Source organism: Schistocerca nitens, chromosome 7 (assembly GCF_023898315.1).
Source record: "Schistocerca nitens isolate TAMUIC-IGC-003100 chromosome 7, iqSchNite1.1, whole genome shotgun sequence".
NCBI lineage: Eukaryota > Metazoa > Arthropoda > Insecta > Orthoptera > Acrididae > Schistocerca > Schistocerca nitens.
In genome coordinates, this window is record NC_064620.1 from 46,100,356 (window position 1) to 46,112,553 (window position 12,198).

Genomic DNA, 12,198 nt, shown 5'->3' on the forward strand with positions numbered 1-12,198 from the left:
AAAAAACAATAACATTTTTTTCATATAGACAACGCGTCTCTATACAGGGTTCAGGATAGCTTCTACTTTTCTAACGCAGACGTCTGTATCAGGTTACCCAGAGACATTGAGCAGGGAAGTCGAAAGCTCAAATATTGAACATTATGGTAAAACAGGATCTAATTAGGTAACACTCCTATAACGTTTCAGAAAAACAGGATATGTGGACTTGAATTCCATTAATATTAATGACTATATAGAACGGATTTTCGCTTTACCAGCAGTTAGATGCTTTTGTGTTGTCTGTAACAGTACATAGGTAAAGCTGTTGAGTAGCGTAAGAGAGATTAGTTTTTTAACGTAACAAAAAAAAGTCCCATAGTCATCAATGAGAGCAGCTGGTCGTAAGTGTTTTCTCCTATTAAAATCCCTGAAGGATTTCCTTCTTGCAGGGATTTGCATAATAGGAAGTATGTATGAATGAATTTGTTTCATCAAAAGTAAATTTAATTAACAAAAGAAAGTCCCATAGTCATCAATGAGAGCAGCTGGTCGTAAGTGTTTTCTCCTATTAAAATCCCTGAAGGATTTCCTTCTTGCAGGGATTTGCATAATAGGAAGTATGTATGAATGAATTTGTTTCATCAAAAGTAAATTTAATTACACTTATTAGCATATTACTAAAACAATATTCGATTTACACCTAATTCTAATTAATAGTACTACACACTTCTTAATGAAGCAGAGGTAATGGGCTATCACTAATGAGAAGAAGCGACAAATATTGGTACAACCTTATGTAATATAACCCAGTATGTCGTCCTCGACCGCGAGTGTTCATCAGACACTAGGGTATCATCAGGAACGCTATAGGACAGTGGATAGGACAGCTGTTTTTTTCTGTATGCATGAATCACATGGTGGACAGGGTAAGCAGCAGTTTGCTGATGATGCTGTGGTGTACTGGTATTTGGAGATGTTGTCGTTGACTGACTGTAGGGGACGTGATGAATGGCAGCTAAATGTAGAGAAATGTAAGTTAATGCCGATGAGTTGGAAAAAGAAATCCATAATGTTTGAATAGTCACGTACATTAAATATCAAGGCGTAACACTGCAAAGCAATATTAAGTAGAATGGGCAAGTAAGTACTGCAGCAGGGAAGACAAATTGTCCACTCTGGTTTACTGGGAGAATTTTAGGAAAGTTTGGTTCATCTGTAAAGGAGACCGTACATACGACACCACTGCGACCCAATTTTTGCTGTTAGAACGTTTGAATTATGCTCTAGGTCGGATTAAAAGAAGAGATCGAAGCAACTAAGAGGCGGGCTGCTAGATTTGTTACCAGTAGGTTAGAACAACACGTAAGTATTACGGTGATAATTCAACAACTCAAATGGGGATCACTGAAAGGAAGATGAAGCCGAGGAATTCTATTGAGAAAATTGACAGAATCGGCTTTTGAGACTAACTACAGAGAGATTCTACGGCCGCCAACCTATACAGGGTGGTCCATTGATAGTGACCGGGCCAAATATCTCACGAAATAAAAATCAAACGAAAAATCTACAAAGAACGAAACTCGTGTAGCTTGAAGGGGGAAACCAGATGGCGCTATAGCTGGCCCGCTAGATAGCGCTGCCATGGGTCAAACGTATATCAACTGCGTTTTTTTTAAAATAGGAACCCACATTTTGTATTGCATATTCGTGTAGTACGTAAGGATATATGAATGTTTTAGTTGGACCACTTTCTTCGCTATGTGATAGATGGCGCTGTAATAGTCACAAACATATAAGTATGTGGTATCACGCAACATTCCGCCAGTGCGGACGGTATTTGCTTCGTGATACGTTACCCGTGTTAAAATTGACCGTTTACCAATTGTGGAAAAGGTCGATATCGTGTTGATGTAAGGCTATTGTGATCAAAATACCCAACGGGCGTGTGCTATGTATGCTGCTCGGTATCCTGGACGATATCAGCCAAGTGTTCGGACCGTTCGCCGGGTAGTTACGTTATTTAAGGAAACAGGAAGTGTTCAGCCACATGTGAAACGTCAACCACGACCTGCACAAATGATGATGCCCAAGTAGGTGTTTTAGCTGCTGTCGAGGCTAATCCGCACATCAGTAGCAGACAAATTAAGCGAGAATCGGGAATCTCAAAAACGTCCGTGGTGAGAATGCTACATCAACATCTATTGCACACGTACCATATTTCTATGCACCACGAATTGCGTGGCGACGACTTTGAACGTCGTGTACAGTTCTGCCACTGGGCAGAAGAGAAATTACGTGACGATGACAGATTTTTTGCACGCGTTCTATTTAGCGACGAAGCGTCATTCACCAACACTGATAACGTAAACTGGCATAATATGCACTATTGGGCAACGGAAAATCCACGATGGCTGCGACAAGTGGAACATGAACGACCTTGGCAGGTTAATGTATGGTGCGGCATTATGGGAGGAAGGATAATTGGCCCCCATTTTATCGATGGCGATCTAAATAGTGCAATGTATGCTGATTTCCTACGTAATGTTGTGCCGATGTTACTACAAGATGTTTCGCTGTATGACAGAATGGCGATGTACTTCCAACATGATGGATCTCCGGCATATAGTTCGCGTGTGGTTGAAGCGGTATTGAATAGCATATTTCATGACAGGTGGATTGGTCGACGAAGTACCATACCGTGACCCGCACGTTCACCGGATCTGACGTCCCCGGATTTCTTTCTGTGGGGAAAGTTGAAGGATATTGTAAGTAGGCTGTTTAGGTTTTTTTATTGATAACGCCACCTCAGTATGAAAATCACCGGCTGTGCCATGTGCAGTCTGTGGCTGCTTTGCATTGTTGTAATACTCAACCATTGTAGTGTTAGGCAGCTGGCTGTGAACAGCGCGTAGCGCTGGGCAGTTGGAGGTGAGCCGCCAGCAGTGGTGGATGTGGGGAGAGAGATGGTGGAGTTTTGTAATTTGTCATGATATCAAGGTAAATACATTGTTTGTTCCCTATTAATATCTTTCATTTGCTAACTATCCCTATCAGTAGTTAGTGCCTTCCATAGTTTGAATCTTTTATTTAGCTGGCAGTAGTGGCGCTCGCTGTATTGCAGTAGCTTGAGCAGCGAAGATTTTTGGTGAGGTAAGTGATTTGTGAGACGTATAGGTTAATGTTAGTCAGGGCCATTCTCTTGTAGAGAATTTTGAAAGTCAGATTGCGTTGCGCTAACAAAATATTGTGTGTTGAAAGTCAGATTGCGTTGCGCTAAAAAAATATTGTGTGTCAGTATAAGCACAGTCTTGTATAAATTGTTCGAAAGGGGACGTTTCATATGTCGACCCATAGCCTAGGATACCTCACTGGAATCTTCTGATTTTTTCTTGTAGTTTGTGTAATTAGTGTAGCTTTTGTTTATTGCTAGCGCGTAATTTTAGAGAAAATCTCCTTTGTAGTTGTAGTTTTTCATTGTTGTACAATAAAACAGTTGTGGTATGCATGTAGATTTGCACCAAGTATTTCGCAGCTGCAATTAACTAGATATTATTTTCAGTGTTATGTTAATGTGTTCTTTTATTTTTGCTCTTGAAATTGTGTTTTTCTGTGTTGTCGTGTGAAATACTGTGACAATAATGGCGTGTGAAAAACGTAACACTAGGCTCCAAAGCAAACTGAGAAATAATAGTGACGACGAGCGTAGTTTGCCAGCACCACTGTGTAATGAATTAACAGACGTTCAAAGTAGTAATTTGGTAATTGTGCATAGGGAAATGGAGCGGGTTGCAAACAATGGTGTAGACAGCGAAACAATTAGAGAACAGGAAAGCATTATCGATCGATCGGTCGGCAATAGCGCAGCTCAGGAATCCGAAATGACACGAGACGATCTCACAAATACTGTAGATTCAGGTTTTGGATCCTCACCGTTTTCTCAAATGAGTCAAGACACATTTTCTGCTTGTCAAAATGTAAATGTTGCCGGTGCAAATTCAGTGCCAAAAAGCATAGAGGAACCGATTCCAGACACTAACACATTATTATTGCAATTAATGCAGCAAATGGAACAAAATCAGAGACAAACACTGCAAAAGCTTGAAAAATTAGACACAATTGAACAAAATCAGAAACAAATGTTAGACAGAATGGAACAAAATCTTCAAAAGTTAGACACCACACTTGAACAAATACGTGAAGATTTAACTACTGAGTTACATCCCATTGAATCGAAATGTCAAAATGTCTGTAACGACGTAAAAACACAAATTTGTGAGCATTTCCAACCTATTTTTTCGCGTCATGAAAATGCACTACAGAATCACGAAGCAGCCATAAAAGAACTGCAAACCATTGTTCATGAAAATCATGAGACCTTGTCGGCTAAAATTGACTCAGTTGCATCTACCGATTCGGTTACGCAACTTGCAAAAACTCAAGACAACTTAAAGGACACAGTAGATACTCTGAAACTTGGTTCAGAAAAATACACTGAGGAAATAAGTACACTATCGGAGAAAGTAGCCGAATTTTCGGATCAGTTCACTAATTTATCTACGAAGGTAGATGATAATCTGAACGACACAAAACCGGTAGTCCTTAATGACACAGAAGAGAGCGAACAATTTAGGAAACTGGAACAAAATCTGAATCAAATTAATACGCAACACAAAAGAGAAATCCGGGAAGTACAAGATCAGTTGGCACAAGTAATACAAAAATTACAAATTTCAGAGGACACTCGCGCTCCAACACGGGAAGAGGGACTTAGAAATACGGAAAAGCCGCAACATAATAACACAGGGCATTTCGGAAGTTATGAAAGAGGTTGGCGGTGTGCGCCGAATTTTGAGATGGAACCGCCGACGCGACCTAGCAATGACCGATATGCTACTCGCCGACACAATGATTTTTACTATAAGCTGTTGAAAAAAAAAAAAAAAAAGGGGGAGGCAGAATGACTTCAGACACAACAGTTCGGCGCGCGGTTGCGATTCCGGGAGAAATTCTCCACCACATGACCGACAAACAAGATATTATGAAATTTACCGACATGACGACAGACGAGATAATCATAACGACAGATCTGAATTTCATCAGAACTGGCGAGATTCAAACAGAGCAGGGCAGTTTCGACAACGTGAATTTCTAGAAGTTCGGTCTCCGAATTCCATTAACGACGCGCGCCAACAATGACCCGCACCGCAGGCAGACACCTGCGTCGGCTGGCTCCGAGATAAATAACATAGACGCTAACCTTGAGAAAAATTCCAGTATTCTTTAACGACGTATACCGCATGATAATTGCATTGTTCAAACTCTGAGTACTATGAAGAGCAAAGGTTTACACCACATTTCACACGTGAAACCGTTTATTGAGAGATAATGTGCCTTTTTAACTTGAGATTTTAATGCAACATTTTGGTTTACTTGCAAATACATTATGGATTCAAGGTGCTTTCTGAGAGGTACCAGGTGACACAGTGGTTAGTTTATTTGACAGCTACACGACTATATCACGACGCTACTAATGTGTGACACAATTTACCTTGTTGCTTTTGCGGTGTATCTGTTTTATATCTGCACAGTTTTTCTGACTTCTTCTGGAAAGTAAAACATGTTTTAGTAGTAACTTTTGTCGTATAGCTACAATGAGACAGGCTTTTTCGTAGCACAACAATACGTTACAGCACAGTACTTTCTTCATCACAACAATAAGCGTAATAACTACGATATCTATACACAAAGCATTTCACTTTTGTGTATCATGAGGTAAGTACATTGACTTTAGCAGAACTTTGCTTACAGAGGACGATAACTACGACAGTTTCATAGAATTATCTTACAACATGACGCACAGTTTAGCGCTACAGGACACGTATTTGAGTGATTAATTTTATACTTAAAACATTTATTTTAAAGATTTTTTTTTACAAAGAAAGTTTTTCGTGATACATTTCATTCCATTGCTGTAATCTGTAACACCTGAGGGTATAATTACATTAATCCTCAGGGGGGTACACGCTTACTTTGTGTACCATGTGTGTGGCAACCACAAGGAACCCTAGCTAATATGGTATTTGCTTATACAACTTTACACATCGGTACCATATTTCTCTAACACACAAATTACACAGCTATCTGATCATGTAACTGAGAGATAAACATTTTTTTTACTACATTAGTGACAGATGTTTACGTAATTACACAGTTGAATAACTTCACACGTATGAAATTGCATTTTGTCAGTACTTTGTGAACTGTTCATATTTTTTTGGAACCATTGTGATACTATGAGAACTTTGAATGATGTATTTGGTATGGGATCATGATTTTTGAAGTGCGTTTGAGGCGGATGACACTTTTGACATGAGCAGAGAATTTTTTTAGGTTTTGAAATTATTGGAGGAAGCTACGGCGATTTTGAGAGTTGATTGAGGTATTATGATGTTATTTTTACGACGACGATGTGTATTATGCTGTTGAGGTATGTTTATGATGAACAATTTGATGCTATATGAGGAATTTGATTATGCTACATGTCTGTTATGAGGAAATATTGAAGAAGTGTCGACGAATATGTATATGTGTAATAATGTAAGGAGTAATGAATTAGGGACTCCGCTTTGTGGAAAAGGTTGTTGGAAACCAAGAATCGTACTTCAAGGTTATGAAATGCGTGTAAATGTGTGACTGTATCACAATGCTGACGAATATTTTTTTTGGACACTGTTATATTCATACGATTTTGTTTCTACAGATTTGTAACGCTAATTCTTGACCTGTGAAATATTTTTATTTAAGACTGCCATTGTAGCGGAAACTGCTGTCGTAAATATTTCCGTACGAAAGTTAAGTGACCACCTGCACGTAATGCGTCGCGGGCACCCACCTGGGCGACAGCCGCCCGAAAAAAAAAAAAAAAAAAAAAAAGGGCCATTAGCCTTCCAGCGGCACAGGTAGAAAAACAAAAAGGGAGGCCATTAACCTCGCTTCTGACATTATTTTGTAGAAAGCATCGCAAAAACGACACCGTCGAACTTGAAAACATATGATTACACTGGATGCCTAATGAAATGACGAGAAATATTTTTATGTCTATACACCTGATTGTGACTACTATCTCTCTAGTTGAGAGATTTTTCCACTAACTTATGAAATGTCACATGACTATTGAATGATATTTTTATGCTTTGCCTTTCATAGTTGCTTATTTCATTTGATATCTAGTTTCCAGCTGTGTTGCAGCATAGGTTTTATAAAAAAAAAAAAATTCATTTGCTAATGTGGACACTTTCTGTCAACAGATCTATTAAATAATTATTTTATGACCCACATTCTTCGAAAAAGGAGCTCTTGGAATGGAAAGACCAATAAGAAGGGACTAATAACAGGAACTGCATACATAAATTTCTTTTCAACTACTTGTTAATTTTTTTCGTAGAGTAAGTTTTTGTGATGCATCACTCTAGTGTTAAGATGTGACGTAAGTTTTAAACATGGCCATTTTTACTGTAATATTTTTTCTGCTTGAGCTATGTCATGTTTAGGTATAAGTTGCTGCTGTTTGCCAGGCATAGTGTTATTGAATTTGACTTTGTATTATTCTGTTAAGCCAGTTTTACTAATGATTTCTTGTTATTATTTGTTGCACATTGCCTTAGATTAGTTGTAATATTACAATTGCTTTGCTAATTTCTTAATGCTGCTTGCTTCGCAAATCTGCGTTTTTTTCATTGCTGTTTATATTAATTGTTTTATGTGATGCTGCATTGCCTCGTCCCTTGGTATATATATCTGAGCTCAGTAGATTTAAGTTAGCTTAAGAGGGGGTAGACTATATAAGAAACTAACTATGATGAATTGGAAGCAATGCATTGACAAGGTATATAAAAAAAGATTTGGGCCTAAATGAGTATTGTACAATGAGCCATATTTATTTTGAAAGACTTATGGTTGGAATACAGAAAAGAGGTACAGATAGGACTTTTTGGGAATAATGATGAACACAGGGAGATCTCCAAGAACAAAAAAGGTTTTGTTCGCACAATACTGCAGTACCAAAAGTTACACTGAAAACGAACCCTATCCATTCCTTTTGTGTCATCCCTCTATGTGTTTGTGTACCCTTGTGTATTTATGTTTTTCCTGTCTTTATGTGTTTAGCTGATTAGAGCTATGTTGTAGAATTTTTCTAATACTATGTTATTTACTTGGTAAATTCTGTTTTGTTGCTCATATGTGGAGGTGATGTTTCAAAAGTTATTCTGATCTTTATGTATGTACTTATGTCATTATTTTTGTAACACTGATGTATATATTTTTATTCTTTTGTAAAGCCCCTATTACCGCAAATGTTATTTGTATTGTTATGTTCTTTAATGATGTGTTTTGTACCTTTGTTATTGTGTTCTTATGTTATAAAATTGTATAGACACCAGTTCATCATATTATTAACTTGTAAGTTACATTTCACTGCCCACGTTTCTATTGGTCATAGTATATGGACAATATGTGAGAAGTAGGGACTGTTAGTGTTTGCATGTGTGTTAATAATTCAGCAAGGGACTGGATAACAGCATTGCTGGTTCTAAGGACAATTCCAAAAACTTTGTGAGTGCACAAGTGGTGGTTATGGACTTGCTACATTATCCGCAAGACTCTTCGATGGTGATTGTGCACCTGCACAGTCGCAACAGATGGCTGCTGGCCGTCTCTACAAGGACTACAGTGGGTCTGCGTCTTTGCTGACTCACCAATACCACAATCTCTACCAGGACTACAGTGGGTCTGCTCTGTGATGACCTACCCACCAATACCCTTCACAACTTCGATTGACTCCGCTGTGGGTTTGCTCTGTTGTGGCCCATTACCTGTCAGCATGTCAAGAGTCAGCACTGTCTTTCTGTTGGAAGGACAACACTACTTCTTCAAGACTGTATGAAATTCCACTACTTCCGTGTGCATTTTCTTTTACTGCTCAGACTTTGAGAAAAACACTGCAATGTGATGAATGATCAAGACTGTCTTTATGGACTGTGAGAAAATTTTAGCTTTTGACCAACATTGTATCAATAAGTGTGTGCATTTGATTTCTTAGTTATTGTAATTATGAAAAATTTTTTCAAATCTGTATTGGGCACTGCCCAACCCAATTTGTAAAATTTTTTGTGGGGAGCATGGGGGCTATGTAAGTAGGCTGTTTAGGTTTTTTTATTGATAACGCCACCTCAGTATGAAAATCACCGGCTGTGCCGTGTGCAGTCTGTGGCTGCTTTGCATTGTTGTAATACTCAACCATTGTAGTGTTAGGCAGCTGGCTGTGAACAGCGCGTAGCGCTGGGCAGTTGGAGGTGAGCCGCCAGCAGTGGTGGATGTGGGGAGAGAGATGGTGGAGTTTTGTAATTTGTCATGATATCAAGGTAAATACATTGTTTGTTCTCTATTAATATCTTTCATTTGCTAACTATCCCTATCAGTAGTTAGTGCCTTCCATAGTTTGAATCTTTTATTTAGCTGGCAGTAGTGGCGCTCGCTGTATTGCAGTAGCTTGAGCAGCGAAGATTTTTGGTGAGGTAAGTGATTTGTGAGACGTATAGGTTAATGTTGGTCAGGGCCATTCTCTTGTAGAGAATTTTGAAAGTCAGATTGCGTTGCGCTAACAAAATATTGTGTGTTGAAAGTCAGATTGCGTTGCGCTAAAAAAATATTGTGTGTCAGTATAAGCACAGTCTTGTATAAATTGTTCGAAAGGGGACGTTTCAATATTTGCTATCGTGATCCACCGACAACGCCCGACAACATGCGTCAGCGCATTGTCAATGCATGTGCGAACATTACGGAAGGCGAACTACTCGCTGTTGACAGGAATGTCGTTACACTTATTGCCAAATGCATTGTGGTTGACGGACAATGTTTTGACCTTCTATTGCATTAATGTGGTATTTACAGGTAATCACGCTGCAACAGTACGCGTCCTCAGAAATGATAAGTTCACAAAGATACATGTATCTCATTGAAACAACCGAAATAAAATGTTCAAAATTACCTACGTTCTTTATTTTAATTTAAAAACCTACCTGTTACCAACTCTTCGTCTAAAATTGTGAGCCATATGTTTGTGACTATTACAGCGCCATATATCACAAAGCAAAAAGAGTGGTCCAACTAAAACGCTCATATTTCTTTACGTACTACACGAATATGTAATAAAAAATGGGGGGTTCCAATTTTTAAAAAAAGGCAGTTGATATCCGTTTGACCTATGGCAACGCCATCTAGCGGGCCAACCATAGCGCCATCTTGTTTTCCACTTCAGGCTAGACAAGTTTCGACCTTTGTAGATTTTTCGTTTGTCGCTTATTTCGTGAGATATGTGGCTCGGTCACGATCAATGGACCACCCTGTATTTCGCGCAAGGATCACGAAGATAAGATTAGAGAGATTAGGGCTCGTAGGAGGCATACAGACAGTAGTTTTTACTTCGCTCTTTTTGTGAGTGGAACATAAAAGGAAATGACTTATACTGGTCCATGGTTCACCACGCACCCTATGGTGGCTTGAGGATTATGTACGTAGAAGTAGATGTAGGTGAAAATCAAGCCTATATCTGGGAAAAAGGAGGACAACAATTATGCTAAGTATTTGTGTACTTGAAAAATAATATCAGTGAGTAAGGGTCGTCTTCAGGTCAGAACCCGTCTCATTATACTCCCGTATACATTCGTCCCATACGCTCCTCAATACGTTTATGCATGTTGTAACGAGCCTTCCATGCGTGTATAAGAACAAACGATTTAATGTCGGAATGATATGTGAATTACGTAGCGTCTGTCTTTCAGAAGACAGCTGAAGTTCACTGACGGTAATCGACCAGCAAGCTGCAGTCACCCTCTGCTCGTCAGGTGGACAGACCGTTGGTGCTGACAAGTACTTAAGCCTGGCACGAAGTGGAGGATGCTCTGTAATTGTTCTCCAGTGGTGTGGGAAGACAGTTTAGCGCTGTAAAACACCTATCAGCTTCACCCGTCACGCAAATCTAGGATCTGGCGAGGGGGGAGGTATGACAACATCACTCTGGTTCTGCACTCGAGGTGTTTGGGTGATATTATGGAGAACATTGGAAATGACAAAGTGAGCAATAAAAACCGGCAGAAAAATTGCGTAAACCCTACACAATCATCTGGAAAATTTATAACAAGGGATCTCTTTCTGCCAGAGCCAAACTATATACCAGACAGTTCTTCTTCCAGAAGCAACCTATGCGGCTGAGATATTATCACTGACGATGTGTTAGTTTTATCTGGTAAATGGCAAGACAGATACTGAAAAAATTTTTGGTATCCAATATCGAAAACGGTATCTAGTTACGCAAATGTGTAGAAGAACCGTATTCTCTCCCAGCAAGATTTATTATCATTGCAGGGAAAAAGACTTGAGCCGTGCGTGGCTCGTGTTCGTGCCATAACTCATTTGACATCCTGTTATTACTGTACTACCACCTCACTATGTTAATTTCAGTTACTGGTGTCACTGAGTTGCCGCCTTGCCTGCCCGTGAGCGGCAGCAGCGGCTCTTATCGATATAAGCCCTGGCGTATTGTCTTTGCTGACTGCTATTACTACCCGGTTGTCGTGTGTTCGGAGCTAGTTCGGATCTGCCAGTGAGTTGGGAGGCGCTAGCAGTGCAGTTCGTACCTGGTATTGTTTGACTTAGGATGCGGTAGAAGTTCAGTCGGGGCGCGGCTACAGTGAGTTACAGACAGCCATCACTCTTCCGATGGTTGCCGATACGTATCACTTGAGTGCGGACGACCTAGTTTGGTCTTTGGTCGGTCGTCTTGTCGGACGACGCGTATGTTGGCCAGCGATCGCTTATGGGTTGCCTGCGTTTGCCGACTCGTGATTCGTCCTTGTTATTGCAGAGTCGCTGCCGTTAGTGTTGTCTAGTCATTCGTGCAAGTGTTCGTGAAACTGTGTGCAGCTTGTGATGTCATGTCGAGTGCTCAGTTATTTTAGTGCTGTATCCGTGCTGATGTGTGGCAGTCTGTCGGTTGGTGTGGAACAGCGAGGAAATCTCCTCAGGGCGTAGTTTGGCTGGGCCCACTGGCGGTCTCTACGCAGTGTCGGAGTGTGTGGGGCTGTTCCCATTACTATGAGATCCGTGGCTCACCGACCATGGACACTAAAGTTGAGTATGGATTTAATTTATCAGCAA